Below are 26,772 nucleotides of genomic sequence, written 5' to 3'. Positions count from 1 at the left end.
GAATGAATAGCCATTTCTTAATTATGCGATGTAGAGTAACTGCAGAGCAAACTCTTGCATAACTTGGAGAAGGTTCAGAAGAGACTCAACAAGAGAATTAGAGTTGGAAATTAATATTTACAAAGAAAACTAAAGTAACTGAGCTTGGTTAAAGATAGAAGACTAAGAACTGGCCTTGCCTCAAGAGCATGAGAAGGATAATTTAGTAGTAAAATCTTGAGATTCTTGAAAGATGACTATGACAGAGGTTAATGACTTTGTAATAACAGAACAAGAAGAAATAAATTGAACTTTGGCAAGGAATTTAGGTTTTATGAAGAAGACTTGTTTGGCAGAGAGAGTTACTAATTTCTAGGATTGATTCATTATAAAGTTATAGAATCTCCTTCTTGGAAAATTTAGAAAATATAATAATTTACCATCTACTTCAAGGAAACTATAAGGCTAATGGTGGGCACCTGGGCCTATTGACAATTGTCCCACTTTCTCACTTAGATCCTCTTTTTTCTAATACTCTCCATTTCTTTAGTGTCAGAATTGAGCTTCTTGGGCATGAGCTGGCTCTCACACTTTGGAAGACTGACTATCAAGTCTCAGAAAAGGTTTTAATCAGCTCTCATAACTTCCCTGCAAGCCCAGAGGAGCTTTCCTTCCCATTTATTTCTGGAGTTTTACCTTGGTTGCTGCACAGACAGCTTGATTATTTCTTTGAAGTCTGACAGTCTTGTGGCAGGAGAAGAACCTTCTCCCTGTGTTATACTGACACACACCAGTTTAGCATTTTTGTTTTTTTCTTTTCTTTTTTTCCTTCCAAAGAGTAGCAGCACCTGGTCCTTCCCAAATCTCTATCATTTTTCCCCTCATGCTGTGATGTTACAGGGATGGATGATTTTGTCCTGTCTCCCCTCCCACTTTCCTTTCTGTTGATAGGATGGAAGGGGAATTTCTTTACTGTTGTTAGTTTCCATATGGAGGCTTTTCTAGGAATCTCTGAAATTTGGGGGTTTTGTTTTAATTTTTAAACATCTATTCTCTCTTCTTTTCCCCTTCCACTAAAACACAAAGGGACTCACTGGCTTGTGACATTATGAAGGTTCTCTCACTTGGGTGTCTGAAGGCCTGTCTTCACTTAGGTAGAATAGCCTGTATTTAAGCCTTGTGTTTGCTAACCTTCACACCCAAGGCCAGTTGTGTTAAAATATATTCAGTGACTCTAGCCAGCTGTTCTCACTCCTCTGTCACTCTCTGGGAGCTCTGGTGGGTGATGATAGGGGCTGAGCTAACAGAATTTAGGAGCCTGTTTTTATCAGTGCTGTAAGAAGCCCTAAATAACTACCTCTCCCAAGGGGGAAACTGTGATACACTGAATATCTTGAAGCCAGCTCTTTAATGTCTCCTACTGGTTGAGAAAGAAAGCTGGTGTTTCTATATCCCTTTAAGGATTGCAAAGCACTTTTTAAGACATTATATCATTTAGCTATCATAACAATCCTGGGAAGTAGGTGTTATTATTTTCCTTTTAGAGATGAGGAAACTCACAGATTAAGTGAATTGCTCAGACACAGTAAGTATCAGAGGTAGGCTTTGGATTGTGGTCCTCCTGACACCAAGTCTCTGTCTGTGTAAGGCTGTCTAAAATAGACATGAAATCTGTATCATTTCCAAACCACTATTCTCCCAGACTGAAACATCAAAACCATTTTCACTCTTTCTTCTTCATTTTTTTGTCAAATAAATCACCAACCTTTGTCAATTCTAACTTCACTATTATCTTTTACATCTAACTGTTCTTTACCATTACCTTGCCCCTGATATTGGTCAGGTCCACATTTCTTCTTGCCTAGGAAATTGCAATAGATTGCTAACTGTCCCCCCTGATTTCCAGTGTGTCCACACCTTCCCCTTTCGATGCATTCTACAGCAGTCAGAGTAATATTATTAATACATACTTTGGCCATGTCACTCCTGTGATCAGAATCTTTTAATGGCTCCCTATTACCTCTGGGATAAAATATAGATCCCTTAACTTGGCACATAAATCACTACCTACTCCCCAACCACTCATTCTGACCCATTTATTACTTGCTCTTTCTCTTCCTTTTCCTCTCTCTGCATTAGCTGAACTGAATTACTTGGCATCCCTCAAACACCTTCTGTATTTTCCTGATTATTTTGCCCCTGCTGCCTTTTGCTGACATATTTACCATCTCAAAATGGACTTCTTTCATGAAGCTTTCCCTGATCCCTCCCAATTAGAAGTAATTGCTTCTACATCTGATTTTTTAGCAATTTTTATTCCTCTTATACCTTTTTCCTATTTCAGTTTGCATAAAGAGTGTTGATTGGAACATACAACATGGTACGTGTGGAATTTAGGCCTTCAAGGGCTATCCCATGGAGCATTGATTTGAGCTCCCTGAGTCACTTCCACTGACATGATGTTTACAAACCAGGAGTCACTTTTGACTCCTTACTCCTACCTTCCATATGCACTCTTTTGTCAAGTCCTGTCATTTCTACCTTTGCAACATTTTACCATATACATTCCCCTCTCTTCTGACACTGCTGTCACCCTGGTATATGTAAGTTTATGCCATTTCACTCAAGTCATTGCAAGATGGATGGTATTCTGTCACAAGTCTCTTCCCACTCCACTTAGCTGCCAAAGTGAATTTCTCTAACTACACATCTTCCCATGTAACTTCCCTACTTAATAAAGTATAGTAACTCAGAATATTTTCAGGATCAAATGTAAAATTCTTCGTTTGGCTTCTAAAACCCTTCACAGTCTAGGCCTTTTCTAGTCTTCTGATATCTATGATAGCTATTTCTCACACATGACATTTCATGTCCTCCCCATGCATTTTTCCTTGTCCCCTGTGCTTAGCTCTCCCTCTTCATCTCTACCTCCTGACTTTTGTTCCTTCAGTTTTTAACTGAAATCCCATCTTCTGCAAAATGCCCTTATGGGTCCTCTTTAATTCCAGGATTTTTTTCTTTGAGATTACCTCTAGTTTCCTTCTCTGTCTCTCTATCTCCCTCTGTCCCTCTCTGTATATATATATGCATGTATGTTTGAATAATTATTTGTGACATACTATCTTTCCTGTTGGAATACAAGGGCAGGGACCTTTTATTTATTTATTTGCCTTTCTTTGTATTCCCAGTGCTTAGTCCAGTACTTGGTACAAAGTAGGTGCTCAATAATTGCTTATTGATGACTTGGGCTTTGGAAAGTTGAAGCAATCTCCTTCTAATCTCCTTTATCTTTATGCAAGATTTGTAGAAAGGGAAGGAGTCTAAGAATTGGTCACTGACCCAGGAGGAATGGTCCATTTGGTAGCTCTTAAAAGACATGATTGTCCTTGGCACTTTCTCTCTTCCCATGTTTTGTGGTATGTGGGACTGCCCATGGGAGGGAAAGGTTTGAACCTCAGCTCTTCAACTTGCTAGCTGTGCAAGCTTGGATTTCCTTGGGTCTCAGTTTTCTCTTTTGTGAAATAAGGTCATTGATTTCAAGAGCTCTGTTACCCACTAATTCTAAAACTAAAATCCAGTGATCCTTACTGAAATGGCCAAATAAGGACAGGATCCCATCATATTGAACTTCCTATCCCTATGTATACCCATTTCACATATTACCATATCACACATAGTAGGCACTTAAATGTTTAATAAAAACTAATTTAACTAATACCTTTCATCAGTCAGCCACTGAAAGTTACTCAATGAAAATGAAATCATGAAAGGAAAGATCTCTGTAAATATTAGACTACCATTCAAATGTTCTTCATTTTATTGTTATCATCCATGCTTTAAAAAAATTTAGAGAGTTACCTAAGAGCTCCACTTTTAATTCCTGTTATTTGTGACCTTTACCATGTGGTTCTCTCAATCCTAGCCTCTCTGAGGGATGAAGGAATATGATCTCTTTCAAAATCCTTTAATAGGGGTTCTGGTGTTTGGCTTTCAAACCCAGGGCAAAGGGAAACCTATTTTTGTTCACTCTACTTGGGAGCTCCAAGCTGCACTAGGCAGCAGTTCAAGTTTATAAAGGATTTCCCCCGGGGGAGAAGTTCCTTATTCCCAACAACCATGACCTAAAGATCAGAACTGTAACCTGAACCCTTGCACACCTGTGCCTTTGACAGGAGAGCCTGGCTCTGAAAAGCTTCAGCTGACAATCTTATCGGAGATGAGACACCTGCAGTGGGACTTACCCTGGCTCCTGCCTCCCTTCCCATGGGTTCTAATAGCAATCCTGATGAACCAACAGGTTGGCAAATTTTGCTTGGTCGAGTTACAAAGAGATTGGATCAGACCACAGCCCAAACATCATGCTGGTAAAGATATGTGTATTACACACAATCTATCTGACTTTTTCTGCATTCCTTAGTCTGGCTCAGTTCCAAGTGAAACCTTTTGACTCTTATTTGAGCCCAGCAGGTGAAGATTTCCCTGGGGATCTACTTTCATTGGCACCTACTTCTAAGAGACTCACATTAATTCTGAAAAAGCTCTGATTTGGATGAGAGTCCACTTGGTGGGTGAGTGGGTCTGGGTGAAGCTATATATGTATGTCTCCGGTGCTGATATCCTCTGCATACATTTCCTCATTTCCAGGCTCTTTCTCTGTGTTGACCTAAACCTTGGCAATGGGAGCCCTAATGTCAATGATCTCCAAATCTTACCATGGGTTTGAGCCTAGTATCTTATAGATAATAATATCCCCTGCATGGTGGACCAAGATGCTTCATCTCCTGTCGTCTGGCAAAGAATGAGGGAGGCAGCCTGCCGACCATCAATTTCTTTTTTCGATTCCCTAGTAACAATAAGATGAATCCCTTTCATTCACTAATGCCAAGGCTGGCTTTGTTTATCACTGCGTCCTCAGACAGAACATGATGTGTACTTGGTAAATTACACTTGACTGAACTTTTTTTTCAAAAAAGGCTAAATAGCTCATAAGATTTGGGGAGAGTCAAAAGTAGTTTCTCATTAGGAAAAGAATGGAGATGTCTGACTTTTCCGAAAGGAAAAAAATAACTTGTTTGGTTTGTTCTGTTGAGTTTCCTGCTACTTATCATGAAAATGCACACATTTGTGTGTGTGCATCCACCTACACACCTAAACCCACACACACGTGTACAATATGAAGTTTGTGCCATAATCACTTATTTACCAATGGCACAGAGAAAACATTGTCACTCCAGATCTGAATGCCCTGATGACTCTCTTTTGAAATAAGTCTGTAATTCCTAGGGGTAAATATCATTCCAAGATAAATTCTCTAAAGTGTCTGGGAGAAAGCAAAACAAAACAAAATATGAGGTGATAAAAAAGTAGACTGAGATCAAAATCTCCACTTCCTTACAACCCATTAACTTCCCAGTCCTATGCAATCTGGTATCTACTCCCACCAATCCATTGAGATTGTTCTCTTCAGTGTCACTAATGATCACTTACTTGCTAAATCCTCATTTCTTATCTTTGGGATCCTCTTTGTAGCATTTAGCTTTCTTAAAAGCCCTCTTCTAGGTTATCTTTCTTCTTTAGAGAATCTATTTTCATAATTCTTTATCTCTGATCTCCCTTTTCTTTCTGATCTCCTTTTTCTTCCTTCTAGGACTTCTTAATTATGAGAGGTATTGTTATATGTCAAAGGGAGAACTGGGCATTATTCAGGAATATCTGTGTCAGAATCTCATTTTAGATGCTTACTATGTAATTCTGAGCAAGTCACAATCTCTCTCAGTCTTAGTTTCCTCATCTGAATAATGGACTTGAGTTTGATGATCTCTAAAATCTCTTCCAGCTCCAAATCTATGAACTAAGAGCTATGATGAATCTAGTTCCTCTTCCTCCCATTAAATGCAAATGGTTCCTAAGAATCAATCCTTAGCTCACTTCTCTTTCTATGGAGAAAAGCTTCATATATAGAGGACTGAATTTGGATTATGGAATACCTAAATTCAAATCTGACCTCAGAAATTTACTAGTTTTGTGACTCTGGGCAAGTCCCTTAGTCTCCTTTTCACTCAGTTTTCTCATTTTTAAACTGGAGATAATAATAGAAGCTACTTCCCAGGTTTGGAGATCAAATGAGATAATATATGGAAAGCACTTTGCAAACCTTGAAGTCTTATATTTCTCTTGTTAATATCATCCACATCATTGAGTTTTCTCCAAATAATTCTCAAATATCTTTCTTCAGCATGACTTCACCCCTTTTTATAGGCTTACATTTTCACTTGCTTGCTGGATATTTCCATCCAGATGCCTCATCAACACCTTAAATGCATGTGTCTCAGATTGAACTCATTATTCCTTTATAATCTACCCTTCCTCCTAATTTCTCTATTATTGTTAATGATAGCATCATCCTTCCAAATTACAAACTTAAGACTCATTTTTAACCCTTCTTTCTCTTTCACCACCCACATTCAATCAGTTGCCAAGTCCTGTTGATTGAAATATCATTCACATCTTTTTACTTTTCAATCTAGTTCAGGCTCACATTACCTTTCTCAACAAATCTTGCAATAGCCTCTTAACTGGTGTCTTTTCACTGAAACAACATTATTAACTTTTTATTTATGATAACTGTGTCCCTGTCTTCATGATGCTTGTGTGTATATGTGTGTGTGTGTGTGTAATATTATCTAGGTAGCCTTAGTTGTTACTGCTGACTTTGTCATGTAGTCTGCATTCCTATTCAGTTCAGTTCCTTTCAAGAAGTATTTTATAGAGTGCTTTATAATTCATAGTTCACTGTTTTGGCTAAACTGGCTCACTCATTACACTTTCCTTCAATTCTATGTCTTTGCTCACACTATTCCCCCAAGCCTGGAGTGTGCTTCGCTATCTTCTTTCCTTTAATTGGAAATCTAATCTTTTCTCATTCCAACACCTATCTATCACCACTGAAATCTTTCCTCTCTGTCATCCAAGGATCACTTCCTTTATAAAACTTCCTGTGGTTTCTCCAGTCTGGAGTGATCTCTCTAACTGTGAATCTCTCCTTATGTTATGTTGAATTGGAAAATTTTCCTTTGGTCACATCCTCATAAGTATTATAGTTCATATAATATTTATATATTTGTCTCATCTCTTCTAATAGAGAATTGGCTCCTTGAGGGCAACAAATAAGTCATTTGTTTGCTAGGCACAGAAACGAATATTGTTGGTATGATAAATGTTTGTTGAATTATTGTTCAAAAGTATCTTTGCTTCCCTGGATTACACATACAAAAGCAGTCCAGACTCCTTATTCTTAAATTCAGGAACCTCCCTAATCAAGTCTCCCACCTTATTTATCCAATCTAATCACCCCCTACTTCTGAATTCTGAATAGGAAAACTTTTCTCAGGGGTGTGCTAGACAGAGACAGAGAGACAGAGAGACAGAGACAGAGAGGGGGAAGAAGGGAGGTGAGAAGTGAGGGGGAGATGGCAGGAGGGAGAACTCATATTGCTAATTTCTAAGGTTTAAAATGCTTAAAGAGAAAATTTAACAATCAGCTCTTGGGATAGTGCTGATTCTAGCCTTCTTCTGCTTCTGTTTCACCTAGAGTAAAACTACTTTTAACTCCTGAAATGATATATTCATTTCTACGTTTTGTTCATGATATTCTCTTAACACTGAATGATTCCTCTTTTCTTTTTTTTCCCCTGAATTATTTTCCTCAGTGACATATAAAATTGTTTTTACATTAGTTTTTTTTTTTAATTTGAGATCCTTTTTCTTTTCTTTCATCTTCTTTTTGTCCCCTTGCGAAGGCAAGCAATTTTATATATGTGTATGTATATGTGTGTGTGTGTAAAATCCTCATTTTTCTTTTATTGACCCTGCCTACCCATAATTAATATTTATCTATTTAAATCTGATAATATTTGTGTAAAAAGCTCTTTAAAATTTTGTTTATATGGTTCCTGCGTTTGTTTTAGTTTGTTTTTCATCTTCTAAAGATTATATTAAGTTATTGAAATACATGTTTTATTCCATAAATTAAAAATAAATGAATTATTTTTTAAAAGATTATACATGGGAATGTATACAAAACACATTTGGATTTTAGCTATGTTATAAAAGAAACTTTTACTTTATAAAAAGCCACAAGAAAAACAAAGAAAAGTAAAAAACAAAGGTATGTTCCAATATTCATTCAAATCCTATCAGTTCTTTCTCTGGAGATGGATAACATTTTTCATACTAAGTCCTTCCCAATAATCTTTGATCACTGTATAGCTGAGAATATTGTTTTTATTGTACACCATAATGCCTATTCTCCCAATTCTACTCTTTTCACTTTGCATTGGTTCATATAAATCTCAGTTTGTTTTTTTTTCTGAAATAATCTTACTCATTTCTTAAAGCACAATAGTATTCCATTACACTCATATAGCACAACTTATTTAGTCATTTCCCAATTCATGGATATGCCTTCAATTTCAAATTCTTTATCATCACAAAAAAACAAAACCAAAACCAACTGCTATAAATTCTGTCTCTGTCTCTGTTGATGGGTCTTTGTGTGTGTGTGTGTGTGTGTGTGTGTGTGTGTGTGTGTGTGTTAAATATGGGATCCCTCCTTTGATCTCTTTGGTATTCAGACCTAGTTTGTAGTATTGCTGGGTCAAAGGGTATTAATACTTTTTTAGTCCTTTGGGCATAGTTCCAAATATCTCACCAATGTTGGATCAGTTCACAACTCGTGCATTAATGGCCCAATCTCCTTACATCCCCTCCAAAATTTTTCATTTTTTCTTTTCTTTCATATTAGGCAATCAGATAGGTTTGGGGTGATACCTCAGTTTTTAATTTTTATTTCTCTAGTCAATAGGGATTTAGAACAATTTTTCACATGATCATAGTTTTGATTTTTTTCATCTGAAAATTCATTCTCTCAGATTAGATTATTTAGTTTACATCTCATTTTGAATCTATGTTTCTATGGTCCTTTATTGAATGTACTTTTAATGCATTATGGTCTAGAAAGTATATATTTAATATTTTTGCTTTTCTGTATTTGGTTGGGAGATTTTAATGCTCTAATACATGTTCAGTTTTTGTGAAAGTATCATGTACAGCTGAGGAAAAAAAAAAGGTATACTCCTTTATATTCAAGTTACAAGTAATATTCAAATTTCTCCAGAGGTCTGTATATCTAACATTTCTTAAAGTTTATTTATCTTCTTAACTTCTTTATCGTTTATTTTATGATTAGATTTATATACTTCTGAGAGGGTAAAGCTGAGATACCCCACTCTTATAGTTTTATTGTCTATTTCTTGCTATTAATTATTTAACTTTGCCTTTAAGAATTTGTGTGCTATGTTATTAGGTGCATATAAGTTCAATATTGACATTACTTCATTGTCTGATTTCTTTTTGTCAATATGTAGTTTCCCTCCTGCTTATCCCTTTTAAATGGGTCTACTTTTAGTTTTGATTTGTCTGAGATCATGATTGTTATTCTTGCTTTTATTCTGTTTTTTGGCCTCAACTGAAGCATAATAGGTTCTCTGTTTCTGTTTCAAGTGTGTCTCTTCTAAACAACATATTTTTGGATTCTGGTCTTTAATCTATTTTGCTTTCTATTTGCATTTTATGGGTGAGTTTTATGAGTGAGTTAATCCCATTCACATTCACAGTTATGATTGATATGTATTTCCCTTCAACCTCTTTCCCACTGTTTATCATTTCTCTTTCCCTTTTTACTTATTCCCTCCTCAAAAAAAGTTTTACTTTTGGTCACTGTCTCCCTTAATCTGCCCTTCCTTCTATCAACCTACCCTCTTCTCTTATCTCCTTTCCCTCCTACTTCTCTGTATGGTAAGATAGATTTCTTTACCCATCAGAATGTGTATATTATTTCCTCTTTGCCAATTCTAATAAGACTAAAATTTAAGCATTGCCCATTCCTCCATCTTTCCCTCCATTATAAAATCTTTTATTCCCCTACAACTCTTTTATGTGAGAATTTTCCCAATTCTTTTTCTCCCTTTCTGTTTTCCACATGCATCCTTCTTTCTCACCCAATAATATTATTTTTTAAAAAACTAACCCATCATTTTTTTTGCAAGGTAATTTGGGATTAGATTTTTTACCCAGGGGTCACATAACTAGGAAGTGTTTAAGTGTCTGAAATCAGATTTGAACTCAGGTCCTCCTGACTCCAAGGCTAATGCTCTATCCATTGCACCATGTAACTGCCTCTAATCAATCTATTATTGTTATCACATCCACATCTTCTGTCTATATACACTCCTCACTGCCCTAATATTAATAAAATTCTTAGGAACTAGAAGTGAATATTATCTCTACATATAGGAATAGAATATTGAACCTTATTGAATCCCTTATGATTTCTTTTTCATGTTTATCTTCTCATCCTCCTTAAGTCTTTGAAAATCAAATTTTTTATTCATCCCTATTTCATTGAAGATTCCTTTTTCTCCACTGAAGATATTTATTCAGTTTTGCTGGGTAGATTATTTCTGATTGTAATCCCAGTTCCTTTGCCTTCCTGAATGTTAGATTCCAAATCCTCCAGTCCTTTAACATGGAAGCTGTTAGATCTTGTGTGATACTGAATGTAGCTCCATAATATTTAGATTATTTCTTTCTGGTTTCTTTAGATATTTTCTCCTTGAACTGGGAGCTCTGAAATTTGATATTTCTGGGATTTCTTTTATGAGGTAAGGGGTGGATTCTTTCCATTTGTATATACTCTCTGCATCTAAGATATTGAGGCAATTTTTCCTTGATAATTTCTTGAAATATTATGTCTAAGTTTTTTTTTTTTCTTTGAACATGGCTTTCAGGTAGTTGAATGATTCTTAAATTATCTTTCCTTGATTTATTTTCTAGATTAGTTGTTTTTCTTCCAATGAGATACTTTGCATTTTTTTCTGTTTTTTTTTTTTTTTTTTTTTTTACTTTGTTTTGTTTCTTGTTGTCTTATTAAGTCATTTGCTTCCACTTGTCCAGTTCTAATTTTTAAGGAATTTTTTTCAGTGAACTTTTGAACCTTTTTTTTCTATTTGGTCATTTCTGTTTTTTAAAAGTATTATTTTTCTTCAGTATTTTTGTTATTATTTTACCAAGCTCTTTACTCTTTTCATAATTTTAATCACTTCTATTTTCCCCCTCAATTTTCTTCTACTCTATTATTTGATTTTAAAAGTTCTTTTTTTTTCACTTTTCTAGGAATTCCTATTGGATTTGTGTCCATTTCACATTTTTCTTTAAAACTTTACTTCTAGGTTTCTATATAATTGTCATTTTCTGAGTTTATGTCTTGATCTTCCTTGTCATGATAATAACTTTTTATGATCAAGTTTTTTTTGTTGTTCACTCATTTTTCCTGCCTATATATATGTACATATACACATTTTAGTTGTATTTACTCTAATACATATTAACTTTATGTTAAAAGTAGGTTCTGCTCTAGGATGGAGGATGCATTATGCCAAGCTTCAGGTTTTTCATGCTGCTTTTTCAGAGCTGGTTCTAGGCGTCTGTATGTTTTCCATGTTTTTAAGGGGGCATGATTTAAAAAGAGGTATGGCTACTGCTCTCCTGACCTCTGCTCTGATTTTTATCTAGGAAGAACCTTATTTTTTTGTAGGTGCCAGTACACTAGTGCTCTTCTTGGCCCTGGAATGGAGATTAGATCTCTTGTTGTCTTGTAGACACAAGTGCTAGCTTGTCTTTTTGTCTTGTAACTTAGCCCAGGACCCATACTCACTTATGAACAATGATAAGTTCTGTTCTCCACCTTGAAACTGTGACTAGGGATTCTGTTCCTCTGTGGCCACAAGAACTAGAAGCTTCTCTTCACCCTGAAACTGTGACCAGGACCTGTCCATGGGACATGCAACAGAGCCCTGTGCTCAATTCTAGGAAAAGGTCTCCTGCATTCTCTTTCTTACTAGTTGTCTGACCCTCTTATCATTTCTAGGCTGAAAATGACTGAAACTACTGTTCCCTTTGTTGAATCTGCCCCCGAAGTCTGCTACTAGAGTTGCATCTGTGCAAGCTGTGCAATGGTCTGGACCTGACTACCACCCTAGTGTGACAGATTTTTCTGCCAACCTCCTAAGTTGTCTTGGACTGGAGTATTGTTTTACCCTGATTTTTTTTTCTTACTCTACCATTCTAGAATTTGATTTGATTTTAAAGTTATTTAGAGGGGAATTTGGAGAAATTCAGATGAGGTCCTGCTTCTCCACCTTCTTAACAATGTTCCTTGATTTCTCCTTTCCTATAAAGTTTTATTTTCCTTTTAAGATCCAGCTCAAGTGCCATCTGCTCCATGAAGCTTTTCCTAATGGCAGTAGCCAGCATTGTTCTTTGCCTTACCTGACCATTCTAATAAATATCATCTATATATTCTGTAAGCACATTAGCCTTGATTTTTTTTTCTTCTAGTTTAGTTCAAAGGCAGGAATGTGGTGCACCAAGCCCTGAATTTATACCCAGAAGTTCTGGGTTCCAATCCTGTTTATTCTACTTATTAGTTATATGACCATGAACAGGTCACTTCATCTTTCTGAGTCTGTTTTTCTAAAGGTAAAATGAACATGAGATTAATACTTAAATTATCTTGCATTGTTTTGAAGATGCAATAGATTAATGCACATTAAGCACCATGGTCAGTTATTATTACTGTATTACTTTCTAATTCTTTCTTGGGTGCAAGTCTTCTCTCCCCAGCTGATTATAAGGATCTTGCTTAGGTTTTTTGGTACCTTTACAGTAGTGGCACATTCTGGGAGGCAGGAGAGACCTAAAAGCTTAGGGATCTTATTTATAGAGATGGAAGGGATCCCAGAGATCAGGTAATTTGGACCTCTATTTTACAAATGAGGAAACTGATGTTCAGGGAGATATATAGCTATTGTAGTAAGCATCAAAGGCAAAATTTGAACTTAAAACCTATAGACACAGAGCCAATAGCACCCTTTCAATTATGCCATGGATTCAGATTCAGCTTTCTGTAGTCATTCTTATGTTGGTAAAGGTGGAGGCTTTTCTTCCTTCCTTCCTTCCTTCCTTCCTTCCTTCCTTCCTTCCTTCCTTCCTTCCTTCCTTCCTTCCTTCCTTCCTTCCTTCCTTCCTTCCTTCCTTCCTTCCTTCCTTCCTTCCTTCCTTCCTTCCTTCCTTCCTTCCTTCCTTCCTTCCTTCCTTCCTTCCTTCCTTCCTTCCTTCCTTCCTTCCTTCCTTCCTTCCTTCCTTCCTTCCTTCCTTCCTTCCTTCCTTCCTTCCTTCCTTCCTTCCTTCCTTCCTTCCTTCCTTCCTTCCTTCCTTCCTTCCTTCCTTCCTTCCTTCCTTCCTTCCTTCCTTCCTTCCTTCCTTCCTTCCTTCCTGTGACAGAGAGAAGCAAAACAAGCATTAGCACCAGCCCTTCCCCCCCTTCTCTATGCTCCCAGTGAAAAGAAACTAAAACCATTAGATTCACTTCAATTGCCTCACCTGACCTGAAATGAACTCCCTCCCTCAGGCCTGTAAGGAAATTCAATTAAAAGGTCCATCTGTGAGGCAGCAGCTGAGGAGGAATTACAGTGAGGAGGCCCACATTTTCATTAAAAAAAAACCCTATCCTCCTCCTCCTCTCTCTCCATCCTATCCCCTTAACCCCCTTTGCCTCACTTTTATTAGACCCATCACTTACCTCTAAACCGGCATTTTCATTAATTAGACTAACCCAGAAAAGTAGCTTTTGTCTGCTTCATCCAAATAGAAAAAGACAAGGTGCATCCCACAGACATAGGGCTGTGCTAGGAAAGAGACAGAGAGAAAAACAGAGCTGCCTTCCCCCCTACCCCAACCCCACAGGGGTTAGGAAATCAGACCCCTCCTAGCCCAGTTGCCTTGGCTACCTTAATGCTACTGTTGTTTGTGGTCTCTGCTAACCCTTCCAAAATAAAATGGAATTGAAAGACAAAGCTAAAAAGAAAAAAATTAAAAACTTAAGGTAATAACAGCTCTCAAAGAAGTGACTCTCAAAGAACAGGTGAGGAGAAGAGGGAAGAAGTAGCATAGAGAAAGGAAAGGAGGATGGAATACTGTAACATGGACTACCTCTCTCCCTTCCAGAGGGATGCCTTGCTGCATTAGTACAACTACTCCGAGGGGCATGTGACAGTCTCTGCGGATTGGAGTAAGGCTTCTACAAAGGACTTTTTGTTGAGATTGAAGGAGATTTGTAAAGGGGGAAAGGTGATGGAGTAGGAGGGAATGGGGGTGTGTGGAGTGAGAAACTTGCCTTCCCCTGGTGCATATTACTGCCCTGGCAAGGTGGGCTGGGGTATGTTTTCCAATGCAAATTTTTATCCTTCTGGGGAGTTGGTGCTTTTTCTTGCTTTCTCTACATTTTCTCCAAAATAAGGATTAATTGTTCCCTGGGAAACACTCACTAATGATAGTGTGGTGTCAGGCTGAAATATTGTACAAGCAGAGGCCTTCTCAAGTACACCTCAGTTGAACAGTTTTCTAATGTGTCAGCTGAAATGGGGCTTTGTTTACCTTGGGGACTCCTCAGGCCTCTTTCCAGTTTGCTCTTGCTCCCAGGTGATTATTTTAATAGGAAAACATATGAAAGAAGGCAGTCAGCTCACTGTCTTAATGTTGTCCTCTTTAAATGAGGGGAAAAGAGGGAGATTTATATACCTGGTGTGTGAGAAAGAGGATTTATGGGGAAAAGCCCAATAGTAGCCAGGGAGTTTAGGGGTCCAAATGTGTGCAATTAGAAGGGACAAGCCTTGCCTTAGTTACACTGCCTGATATATGGGCACATTAGTTACCAGTTTAATTGCTTAATGATGGTGTCTTCAAGATTTTAAGTAGTTGAAACCTCATGAGAGAAAGATCATAATTACTTCTATTGAATATTATAATTTTATTATTTGGACAAAGCTAGACTCACTATAGTGACCCACTTATAGGACTACTGGAAGTTTTGTTTCAGATACAAAATTAATCTATTTAAGGCACAGTCCAGGTGGTTATTTTTAACATAATAATAGGTATTTAGCATGTCACAAACAAAATAAATGGAGATATTTGACTCTTATCAATGTATTCTTTTGATACATAGGAAATTTGCTTTTTGGTCTTTCCAAGTTACTTATTCTTCTCCCTGGGTCTCAGTGTCCTTGTCTGTCAAAGGAGAGGGTTAGACCACATGGTCCCTAAGGTCTTTGTAGTTTTAAATTCTATGACTGTGACATCAACTGAAGCATCATAAAAATTAGGAGCCATTCAAAAAGCAAAAAGCACTTTAAATCAAGAAGAAATTGGCTTTTTGCTCAACAAGATCAGTAGTAACACAAGAGAGAGGCAGATGAAACATATCACTGGGGAGAGGGACACAATAAAATTTACATAGAATCTTTGGCTGAGTGTATAATAGAAGGTAATACATTGGTATTATTCCAACTCATTAAAAGTTTCTATCCTTTTGTTCTTCCTCCTATAGCTTCTCTCCCTCTTCTTTCTCCTGTTCCTGTTCTCTCTTTTCAATTGCAATTGATTTACATAATTTGAATTTTTTTTATTGGGAGTGCTTGAAGCTGAATCTTTGCTTTACTAATTCAAAGAAGATTATATATGCAAAGCACTCTGTAAACCTTAAAGCGCTATATAAATGTCAGCTATTATTAGTGCTACAGAATTTATATCACCAAGCTATAGTTTGTTTTATTTCCTCCCCTCCCCCAGAGTAATGGGATATAGTATTGGAATGTTCTATTGGTATTATGTTATCAGTATAATATAATGTAATATTATATTGGTATATAACATTTTTAAAAAAATGTTTTCAATTTGTGACCCTTTTTTTACCCAAGAAATTTTTATATGATCCGGCTATAGGTATTTAGAATAGGTATACAAATCAAACATTTATTGATAATAAATCACAAAGAAATTTATTTTAAAACAATTCTTTAGCATACATATAATTTTACTATTTATTAAAGACAAAAGCAAATTTACATGCTAATGAGGTGATTCTACTTGTTTATTTTTACATAAACAATTAAATCTCGGCAGAATATTTCTTACCTTTTACTGTTGCCAAATTTTTTGCAACCCCTACATTCAGTCCCACTGTTCAAGAAGCTATGGGATATGGTATATACTGCCCTCAGTAAGAAATTATTCTCTTGACTTTAATAAACATTCCTTTGCTCCAACCTTCTAAAAAGAGCCAAATTTACTGAACTCCTAAAACAAAATAAAGAATATGGCCTTATTTGTGAACTGGATTTGTGGCTACTCATTTAAGCTGTTTGAAAAGCTGGGTAGTACCGTGGATAAAGTGTAGGGCTAAAGTCAGGAAAAACTCATTGTCTTGGATTCAAATCTGGCCTCAGACACTTATTAGCTATGTGACCCTGAGCAAATCAGTTAACTCTCTTTGCCTCAGTTTCCTTATTTGTAAAATAAACTGGAAAAGGAAATGACAACCCACTTTATTATTTTTGCCAAGAAAATTCTGAAAAGAGATCATAAAGAGTTAGATAGGACTGAAATGACTAAGCAATAACAACAATATTTGGCTGTTATAAGGTAAATTTGGACAATCAAATTAAAAACTTTCTATTCTCCTCTAGGGTCTTTGTCAAAAACTGACAACAGATTGGAATAATTATGTGTTCTATTCCCCTATTTTAGAGGAAGGAGTGAGAGTCTATGCCAAGTTAATTTTCATGATACTTTTGTCCACCTTCCTATTTCCATACTCAGTACATAGGTTCTCAATGATTTATTGCTTCTTAAGACAGGTAACAAATTTCCCATCACAGGAGATATTCAAACAAAATCTACATGACTAGTTGTGAATATTGCAAAGAGGATTCTTGATTGAATATTCATTAGATAAAAGGGTCTCTGAAGTCCCTTCTTACTCTTGAGATTCTGTAAACTTTCTTGTAAATCATTTTATTTTCCTCAATCTCTTCATCTATAAAATGGTAGAGGTTGGATTGGTGGAAATTTCTTCTAGTTCTAGATTTCTCATAGCTATTGAAGAATGCTTTGGTGAAGAATAGTGTTCTTTTTCCTTATGAATTCTTGATATTTTGTTTCTCTTGAAGTTCTTTTAGTTTGTTAGTATTTGAGGTTATTGGTATTTCTAGAATGAAATATTTGATCTTTGTTATTGAAAAACTACACTGAAAAATTATTGAAAGTTTATTTGTCTATCCCTCTTAATTATTGACATCTGACATAATATACTACTAAGAAGTTAAGAGAATTTACTTCTGAATAATTTTATTTTCTGACTAGTTATAATTGTATTCATCTTGTGAAGGTCTTTGGAAAAAAAGCTTTGTGCAGATTCCCTCATATGACATAGCCCTTCCTTTGCCCCTGAATCTGTCTCAAAGAACATGGATGCCCTCCTTGGATCCCTTAAAATAAGCATTCAACCCTTTTTTTGTAAGGACACTTTGGCAGTCTGGTAAAATGTGAGGACCCCTTCTCGGGATGATATTTTAAATGTTTTAAAATAATAATCTCAGAATAATGTTTTTAGATTTGTTAAAAGCCAGTGAAAATAAAGATATAATTTCTTTTTCTATTAAAATTCTTGTATCCTCCTGAAATCTGCCCATGGATCTGAATCCCTCTCCTCTCCCAGGTTTGAATTCCAAATTAAGAACCCTTTACCTTAAAAGGATAGTAGAGGAAAGAATATGAGCATTTGTTACTCTGTTCAAGGAAACTTGAAGACATATTATATATTATGGAAATTGTTTTTCTCCTCCTACAAATATTTTCTAGAAAAAACCCTGTCACATGTAACAGAAAAAACAATAATAGGTAGATCTTTAGATAGAATTGTAATGACTTCAAATGGTTTTATATTTGTATTTATTATCTTACAGTTAGATTGTTACAAGTTTTTGTAATATTAAAATATTACCTGAATAGAAGCTGTACTTGTTACTTTTGTGACTGTAAGGGGGCAGAGAGGTGGTAAAGTGCTGAACCTAGAGTCAAGAAGACAAAAATTCAAATACAGCCTTAGATGCTTATTAACTGTGTGATTCTGGGCAAGTCACCTAGCCTCTGAGTCCTTCAGTTTCTTCATCTGTAAAATTCAGATAATAATAGCACCTACCTCCCAGAGTTGTAAGGTTCAAATGCAATCATTGTAAAGTTCTTAGCACAGGACCTGATACTTAGTAAGAAATACATGTACATATATATTAGCTATTATTTCTGTATGTTTCACATATCCCACATGTGTACTACAGGGTGTCCCAAAAGACTAAGTTTTAACTATTAAAGCTTCCAAATCAACCAATCAATGGACATTTACTAAGCACCTACTTTGTGTAGCCATTATGCCAAGTGCTAGACTAAGACTTTTGGTATACCATGTATAGAAGATATAGCAAATTAAGTCGAAGTTCCTTTTCTATATATTGTTATGGAGTCTTAGCAGATTGAGCAGGAAAAATGCAATCTGCCTTTGGAAGAATGCAATCTATCATAATTATGATGATGATGATGATGATGATGATGATGATGATGATGATGATGATGATGATGATGACGACTAACATGTAGGTAATGGTTTAAAAATTTTTTTTGCCTGAATCAAAAATAGGCAACAGAGATCAGATTTATTTCATCAATCTTGATGGTAATGAAAGCAATAATGGCGTGGAAATCTAGAATATATTAAAAATTCCAAAACTTATTGGAGCCATTCACTTCCAACTTCTTCCCTTCGTCTGCCACAAAACCATTTGTTTTTGACAATAGGATTGACTGATGTAAAGTTTTCCTCTTCTCTCATTTCATTTTAAAAAGATTATTATTTATTCAATAATTTTCTTGTTACAATCAAAACAATTTTTTACATTTGTTTTTAAGGTTTTTTGAGTTCTAGGTTCTCTCCCTTATCTCCCCCTACAATTAAGAAACTACATGTAAAATTATGTAAAACATTTTGCATATTTGCAATTTGACTTCTATAAAAGTCAAATTGTGGAAGAAAACATAGCTCTCCCACCCTAATGAAAATAAAAACCCTCAAGAAACATTAAATTAAAAATAAACAAAAGAGTGAGAGAGAGTAATAGAGAATGCTTTGATCTACATTCAGACTCAATTAGTTCCTTCTCTGGGTATGATTAGGATTTTTCATCATAAGTCATTTAGAGTAGGTGTGGATGATTGGGCTACTGAGAATAACAAAGTCATTTACAGCTGGTCATCTCAGCACATTGTTATTACTTTGCACACAGTATATTTCACTTTGTTCATGGAGGACTTTCCAGTTTTTTTTTTCCTCCTGAGAGGATCCTGCTCATCATTTTCCAGAGAACAATAATATTCCTTTGGAGAAACTTGCTTTGAATTTTTTTTTTTACAATTACTATTGCTATTTGTATTTTCCCCCTCTTATTCTCTCTCCTTTCACCCTGCCCCTCAGAGTATTTTGCTGCTGATCACTTCCTCCTCCATATGCCCCCTTTTTATCATTATCCCTCCCCCTTCCCATATCCCATTCCCCTTTTATTTTCCTGCCGGGTAAGATAGATTTCTATACTCCTATTGAATGTGTATGTCATTTCCTATTTAAGTCAATTCTGATGAAAGTAAGGTTCACTCTTTATCCTCTTCTCCCTCTCTTTCCCTCCACTGTAAAAACTTTCTTTTGGCCTTTTTTTGGACACTTCTCCCTTTTCCTTTCTCCCAGTACATTCCTCTCTCATCCCTTAATTTCATCATTTTTTAAAAAAAGATATTATTCCTTCATAATTCAATTCACATCTATGCCCTCTGTCTATATATACTCCTTTAATTGTCATAATAATGAGAATGCTTTAATGAGTTACAAATATCACCCTCCCATGTAGGAATGTAAACAGATAAGCCTTATTAAGTTGCTTATGATATCACTTTCCTGATTACCTCCTTATGCTTCTCCAGAGTCCTATATATGAAAATCAAATTTTCCATTTAGCTTTGGTCTTTTCATCACTAATGCTTGAAAATCCTCTGTTTCCTTGAATGACCACCTTTTCCTCTGAAGGATTACACTCAATTTTGCTGAGTAGATGATTCCTACTCCAGGTCAGTTGTTTTTCCAATGAGATATTTCACATATTTCCTTTTTTTTTTTTTTTCATTTTTTGGTGTTGCTTTATTGTATTTTGATTTCTCATGAAGTCATTACCTTTTATTTGCTCAAATCTATTTTTTAAGGAATTATTGTCCTCAATGAGCTTTTGTACCTCCTTTCCAGCTTAGCCAATTTTGCTTTTTAAGGCATTGTTCTCCTCATTAGTTTTTTTGTTATTTCCTTTTGCACCTCTCAATTACTTCCCTAATTTTTCCTCTATTTCTCTTACTTGATTTTCAAAGTCCCTTCTGAGCTCTTCCATGTTGAGAGCCCAATTCTTATTTTTTCTCAGAGGTTTTGAATATAGGAGCTTTGACTGTTTTCTGATTGTTTTCTTCTGATTGTATGTTTTGATTTTTCTTGTCAATAGAAACTTTTTTTGCTAGCTTATTACTCTGCTTTTAACTTTGTACTAAAGTATGGCTCTGTTTCCAGGGTAGAGCATGCATTGTCCCAAGCTTCAGGAGTTTTAGGCAGCTGTTCTCAGAAATCCTTCTAGGAATCTGACCACAAGCACTCTTTTTTGCCCTGGAGCTGTTAGGTGTGTTCCCTGTCTTTTTGTGCCTGTAAGATTTAGTGTGCTGGCCAGGAGTGGGACCCTGATGTCCACTGGTGCATTGGGTTGGCACTACACATCAGATTCCCACCCCGTCTCCACAGACCCTCTCCACTGACCTTCCAAGTCATTCCCTTGTGTCCTGGGGCTGAGAGGTCCAGAAATCTTCAGCCTCACTCATGCTCACTGATGCTGGGACCCAAGCTGGATGCAGGGTAAGGGCCTGGTTTGCACTGGAATTGAGCATTGGGGTTCCACTCTCTTTCCAGAGACCTTTTGATGACCTTCCAACTCCTCTTTGTTGTATCTGAACTGAGAAGTCTGGAAATCACCAGTGCTACTTGCTGCTTCTTCAGAGGTCTGGCTGAGATCGGTCTGAGATTGAACTGGGACTGTGATGGTGTGCCCTACCCCGGAACTCCCACCCTGATGTCATGGACCTTCTTTGAGGAGCTTCTAAGTTGCTTGTGGCTGAAAAATGTTCTATTTCATCTTTTTGGGTGTTCTGATGCTTTGGAGACATTATTTAAAGGATTTTGGCTACTTTGGGGGAGAGGTTGGGCAAGTTCCTGCCTTAACTCTGCCATCTTGGTAGAACTTATCATTTCATCATTTCCTCACATTCTCTCCTAAGTGAACATTAGCTCATGTGCAGTAGCCCAGAGGTATGGAACAGAGGCTGAAAGGAGAATTGAAGGGAAGAAAGAAAGAGACCTGAATTATAATCTAGTTAGTGGGACAAAGCCTCAATTAGGTGAAGAAAGTGTTGAACCTGGATTCCAATCATTAGCCTTTAGCAAATTGTGTACCATGCATTATTATGGACAATTGCTTCATCTCTCTGGGACTCGGTTTCCTATTTTTAAAAAAGAAGGAGAAGGAAAAGCAGAACAAAGAGGAAGAAGAAGTAACATTGGTACTACTTTATAGAACTATTGTAAAGTTCAAATAATATGACTAAGTACTTTCAAAGCCTTATAACATCATATAAATGCCAGCTAGTATTATTTATTTTCAAGATTTCTGAAACAGCCAAGAATTTTTAACACAAGGAATATTCAAAGCATTTGGGAAGTTTCCCTGCCTGAGCCTTCCAGCTCCTAGCTCTACTTTTGCAGTATCTTGTTTCTACATTGTGATAAAAATATACACAAATGGCTGCTTACCTTCTATTAGGGAGAAGATTTTTTAAAATTTTCTTTTATTTGTTGCTAAATAAATATTCATGTGTTAATATATTTTATATTTATATTCATTATACTTATTTATTGCTAAATATTTATCTCTCCTTCTCAAGCCCCTCCCCATGATGAAATAATTTTTAAAAAATCCTTTGAAGCAAATACATATAGTTTAGCCAAACAAATTCCAACATGGGTCACATTTTAAAATATATGTTTCATTCTGAACTTTTTTATCTGTCATCTTTCTAGCAAGAAGTAGGTGATATGATTCATCTTTAGTCCTTTGGACTCATAGTTTGTCGTCACATTAATTGAATTCTAAAGTCTTTCAAAGTTGTTTTTCTCTATAGTGCTGCCATTAAATAAATTATTCTAGTTTTGTGCACTTTGCTCTGAATCACTTCACAGAATTCTTCCCAATTCCCTCTGAAACTATTCATTTGGGGTACTTTCTTATGCTGCAATAATATTCGAATACATTCATACATACTTTGTTTAGCTATTGGGAGGAGATTTCTTATGAATTGACTAATGTGATTATCTTTGTAGAGGACAACATTGCAATTATTAGGCCTTCAAACTTATGATAACCTGGACAAATCTGGAGACAATCAGAATAAAACTTTTCATTACTCCTTGAATTCACTGTCTCCAACCAACCCCTTTCCTATAGGAATCTAGAGATGAAAAGCTAATTGACTAAAGTTTTGTCCCTGACATGTTCCATTCTAGTTACATCATAATTCCATTCTAACCCTTTGCTAGAGAAGTTAATTCATTGGTCAGAGGTATGGGCTTTGAATTAACCCAGTTCCTCTGAGTTAAGAGTACAAGTCCCAGCAGGCTGAAGAAAAAGCATTTTACTCTTCTTGTGCATAGGAGTAGGAGTTCATAAATGCAGATTATTAGAAAGACATCAGCCTCAAGTTTAGTCAGTGTTATGTGGAGATAGCCAAAGAGTGAGTAGTGGGGCATAAACTCTAAAAGAACTTCACCACTTGATTTATAAAAACAAAACCCAAAACTATCATTCCACTCTAATTTCACTAATTGTACCATCTTACCAGTGACCTAGTAATGTTACATTGGTTAGCTATCTGCATCAATAATCTGAAAAAGGACTTTCCAAAAACTTTAGACTTTTAATATTTTATTAGAATTTACACTTGTCTCAGCCTGACTTGTTTTTAGCTTTGTCTCAATTTCTTTCAGGCCCCAATATTATGGGTAGATGGATTGGAGAGTGATCATTTATAAAAAGATTAAAGACTAAATAGAAAGACATATAGATACAAAGGCTTTGGGTCTCATTCACATTTCACCTTCTGAGAATAGGGCTCACTTTCTGGGGACTTTTGATAGTAATTTATCTCAACAGATTTAGATAGTGTTCAACTTTCTAACCAATGTAGGCAAAGAATAAACTTGAAAGAGAAAAACATTTGACACAAAGAATGAAGAAACAGAGAGACTGCCTCACACATAATTTGAAGCAAACACATAATTTGAAGCAAATAACAGCCTTATTCTTCATTCTTCTTGAATAGTTAGAAAATAAGATTCTTCTAATTTGGCATACCAATTAAGGAGGTAGTTATAAGATTCCTTTGTATACAAAGTAAATATTGGGGAAATTTACACATTTGAGTTTTATTAAACTAAATTATAAACTAAGCTTCTTTTGCTGAATCATTCTCTACTTTTTATACCTGAAGTTTGAATATTTTCTAAAGTTCTCTAAGTTCTCTTTTCTTTTATCTTTTTTTTCTTAGTGATTTTACCAGATCTCATGACTTCAATTAGTTTTACATGGATGACTCTCAAATCCACAAATCTAATTCCAATCTACTCTAAACCTCACTAGCAAACCAGCCACCTGTTAGACATATTTATCTATATGACCCACTGGCACTTTAATCTGTCCAAAACAAAAATGGTCATTTTTATCCCCTCAAATTCTATCCTTTTCTCTTTTCAACTGTTGTTTTTCTCTTCTGTTAAGAGCCACACTATCTTCCTACTCAACTAAGAATTATCTTTGACTCTTCTCTCCCCTTCCTAGATCCATTATGTTTAATTATGTTCTCATTTCTGTCACTTCTCTCTCTGCCACATTTCTTCAACCCATTTCAATTCTCCTCACTCACATGGCTACTTAAAGTTGTTGGTCACTTAAAGTTTCCAATTTGACTTCTACCAACTACCCTCTCAGTCTTAATTCCATTATTCCTCTTCATGCAATCTATATTTCAATGAAACTGAACTATTAGCTATTAAAGTCAGCACATCACTTAACACCCCCAAACCCTACTTCTAATTTCCAGGCATCTCCATCAAACTAAAATTAGTAGAAATAGCAATATCCATGGGCAAAAGACTAGAGCTTTCTCCCTCTCCCACCAGGCCCAAGGGCTTGTATCTCTTCCCTCCCATCCCCCCAAAATGACAGGAGAACCTGAAAAAGAGATAGAAAAGGATGAGCCAGCCAGATACAAGTAGAACCAAGAGAGAGCAGTGTCATGAAAACACAGAAAAAAAAATGTGTCTAGGACAATGCTGAATGCAGCAGAGAGGTCAAAAAATAATAAAGATTGAGAAAGAGAGAAGGTTTACTTAACTAATAAAAATCTGAAACCAGATTACAAGAACTTGAGCACTGAGGGAAAGTAGAAGCAATGAGGATAGAATACTTTTTCTAGGAGTTTGTATAGACATTCAGATCTCTCAGCCTCTAATATATAACAATTACATCTCTGTAAGAGGCTATCCTTCACACTTTTCAGAGCTCAAGGAAGTCCAGGGAGCCCTCTTTTTTTTCCTGATAAGTTCTTGGTTTCTGATTACTGCTTTCTCTCCTCTAATTCTGTCCCCTTTGAATATTCCAGTCTCACAATCTCCCAATCCTTCAACTCCTATGACTTCTGTCTCCAGCCTACCTTAACCATGCTCAGGAATGATCACACCTTAGATGTTGTCCCACCCTCAACCTCATCAGCAGAATTTTCCCCAGTTCCCAGAACTCCTAGTTATGGCTGTCTCCCATTCCAGGAATGTAATCAATCCATTCTCACCTCTTACCTGTCAGAGTTCTCTTTCTTTAAGACTCAGCCCAACTTTTCACTTCCTCTATGAAGCAATTTCGTGTCTATTCCTCTTCTAAGAGATTTTATATATATATATAGATAGATAGATATAGATATAGATATAGATATAGATATAGATATAGATATAGATAGATAGATAGATATATGTATATATATATATATAGATAGATATATAGATATGTATATATGTATGTATTTGTGTGTGCATATATATCCATATCCCCCCTTTATTCAAATATCCCGAGGGCACTTTGTTAAGATCCCCTTTGCTATCCTTGACTTACCTTGAACAATCTTTAATAACTAGAACTGGGTGATGCTAATTCCTAATCTAATGTTTCCTGATATACCACATTATTGCCTTTCCACTCCTAAGGATTTTACTGTTTCTTCTAGAGGAACTTATTTTAAATGATATATTAAATGTACTTTGTTTATTTAATAGCCATTGTGGCTGTTAATGTATTTGTTTAGTATATGTTATAAATTAAGGGGAGAGATTATATGAAATGTCAGATGCCATTAAAAGGATCATTATTATAATTTATTATTTCTCCAAATGCAAATTTTCCTATATACCTTTTAAACAAGGTGGCACATACTGCTAGAAGGAACATTAAAAATCCATTTATTTTCATTAATAGCACAAAGTATTCACATTGCATATTAAGACCTCAAAAAGCTTAGTCAATAACATATTGAAGGCCCATTGAGGCAGTGCAGTGCAAGAAACATTTTGTGTGTATGTGTGCGTGTGTGGGTGTGGGTGTGTGTGTGGGTGAGAGAGAGAGAGAGAGAGAGAGAGAGAGAGAGAGAGAGAGAGAGGAAGAGAGAGAGAGAGAGAGAGAGAGAGAGAGAGAGAGAGAGAGAGAGAGAGAGAGAGAGAGAGAGAGAGAGAGAGAGAGAGAGAGAGAGAGAGAGAGAGAGAGAGAGAGAAGAGAGAGAGAGAGAGAGAGAGAGAGAGAGAGAGAGAGAGAGAGAGAGAGAGAGAGAGAGAGAGAGAGAGAGACATATACAGAGAGAAAGAAACAGAGCGGGGGAAGGGAGAGAGAAAAGAGAAACAATGGGTGATCATGGGACTTTCCATTTCTGAGTTTTTGTACCTACTATTGCTCATACCTGAAATGCTCACTTATAACCATCCTCTTTGATTCCCAAACATTCTTAAATGCTCAGTTTAACTGTCAATTCTTACATAATGCCTTTCCTGATCTCCCTAGTTGTTAGTATATCTCATCCTCTGAGAATTATATTGCTTAATCTTAAATAAAAATTTATAAGAGCTTACTATATGCTAGGCATAGAGGATAAAAAAAATAAAAGTGAATATAGTCCTTGATCTCAAGCAGTTTATATTCTCCTGGAGGGAAGCAACAGATAAACAATCAATCAATCATCAAGCATTAATTAGGCCCCTACTAGGAGCCAGCTAGACACTGGGGATGCAAAGACCAAATATGAAACACTCCTTTTCTGAAGAAGCTGACATTCTACACAGAAAGTAAATGCAAACTGTATAAATATGAAGTAATTGATGTGGGAATCAGGAAAGGTTTCTTGTAGGAGGTAACATTTGAGTTGAATCTTAATGGGAGCCAGAGAGTCCAAAAGGTAGAGGAGAGAATTTAATAGTTTGGGGAAATTGTTCCACTTCATTAAGACTGGTTTTTATATGATGAACAGCCTGTTGTTTTATTCCACTGGAATGCAAACTCCCAAAAGATAAGACCCTTTTTTCTTTCTCTTCTCCTCCTCATCTTCTCCTCTGCTGTTCTC

At 36.0% G+C, this 26,772-nt stretch overlaps 1 long non-coding RNA gene across 7 annotated transcripts in view; it reads left to right on the top strand.

Annotated features, from left to right (window-relative positions):
• The window catches only part of LOC141553349 (uncharacterized), a 141,626-nt gene extending 118,770 nt beyond the window's left edge, over positions 1 to 22,856 (top strand). For 6 of the 7 annotated variants that reach the window (XR_012485429.1, XR_012485426.1, XR_012485418.1 and 3 more), the window contains one exon: positions 4,152 to 4,337. This is a non-coding gene — a long non-coding RNA (uncharacterized LOC141553349). Of the gene's footprint in view, positions 1 to 4,151; positions 4,338 to 20,977 lie in introns of those variants that run through there. The other variant, XR_012485422.1, reaches the window with a different exon arrangement.
• Positions 22,857 to 26,772: the final 3,916 nt, after the last annotated feature.

Source organism: Sminthopsis crassicaudata, chromosome 1, assembly GCF_048593235.1.
Source record: "Sminthopsis crassicaudata isolate SCR6 chromosome 1, ASM4859323v1, whole genome shotgun sequence".
Lineage (NCBI taxonomy): Eukaryota > Metazoa > Chordata > Mammalia > Dasyuromorphia > Dasyuridae > Sminthopsis > Sminthopsis crassicaudata.
The sequence above is the reverse complement of the archived record's forward strand: the minus strand, read 5'-3'. Positions and strand labels throughout refer to the sequence as shown.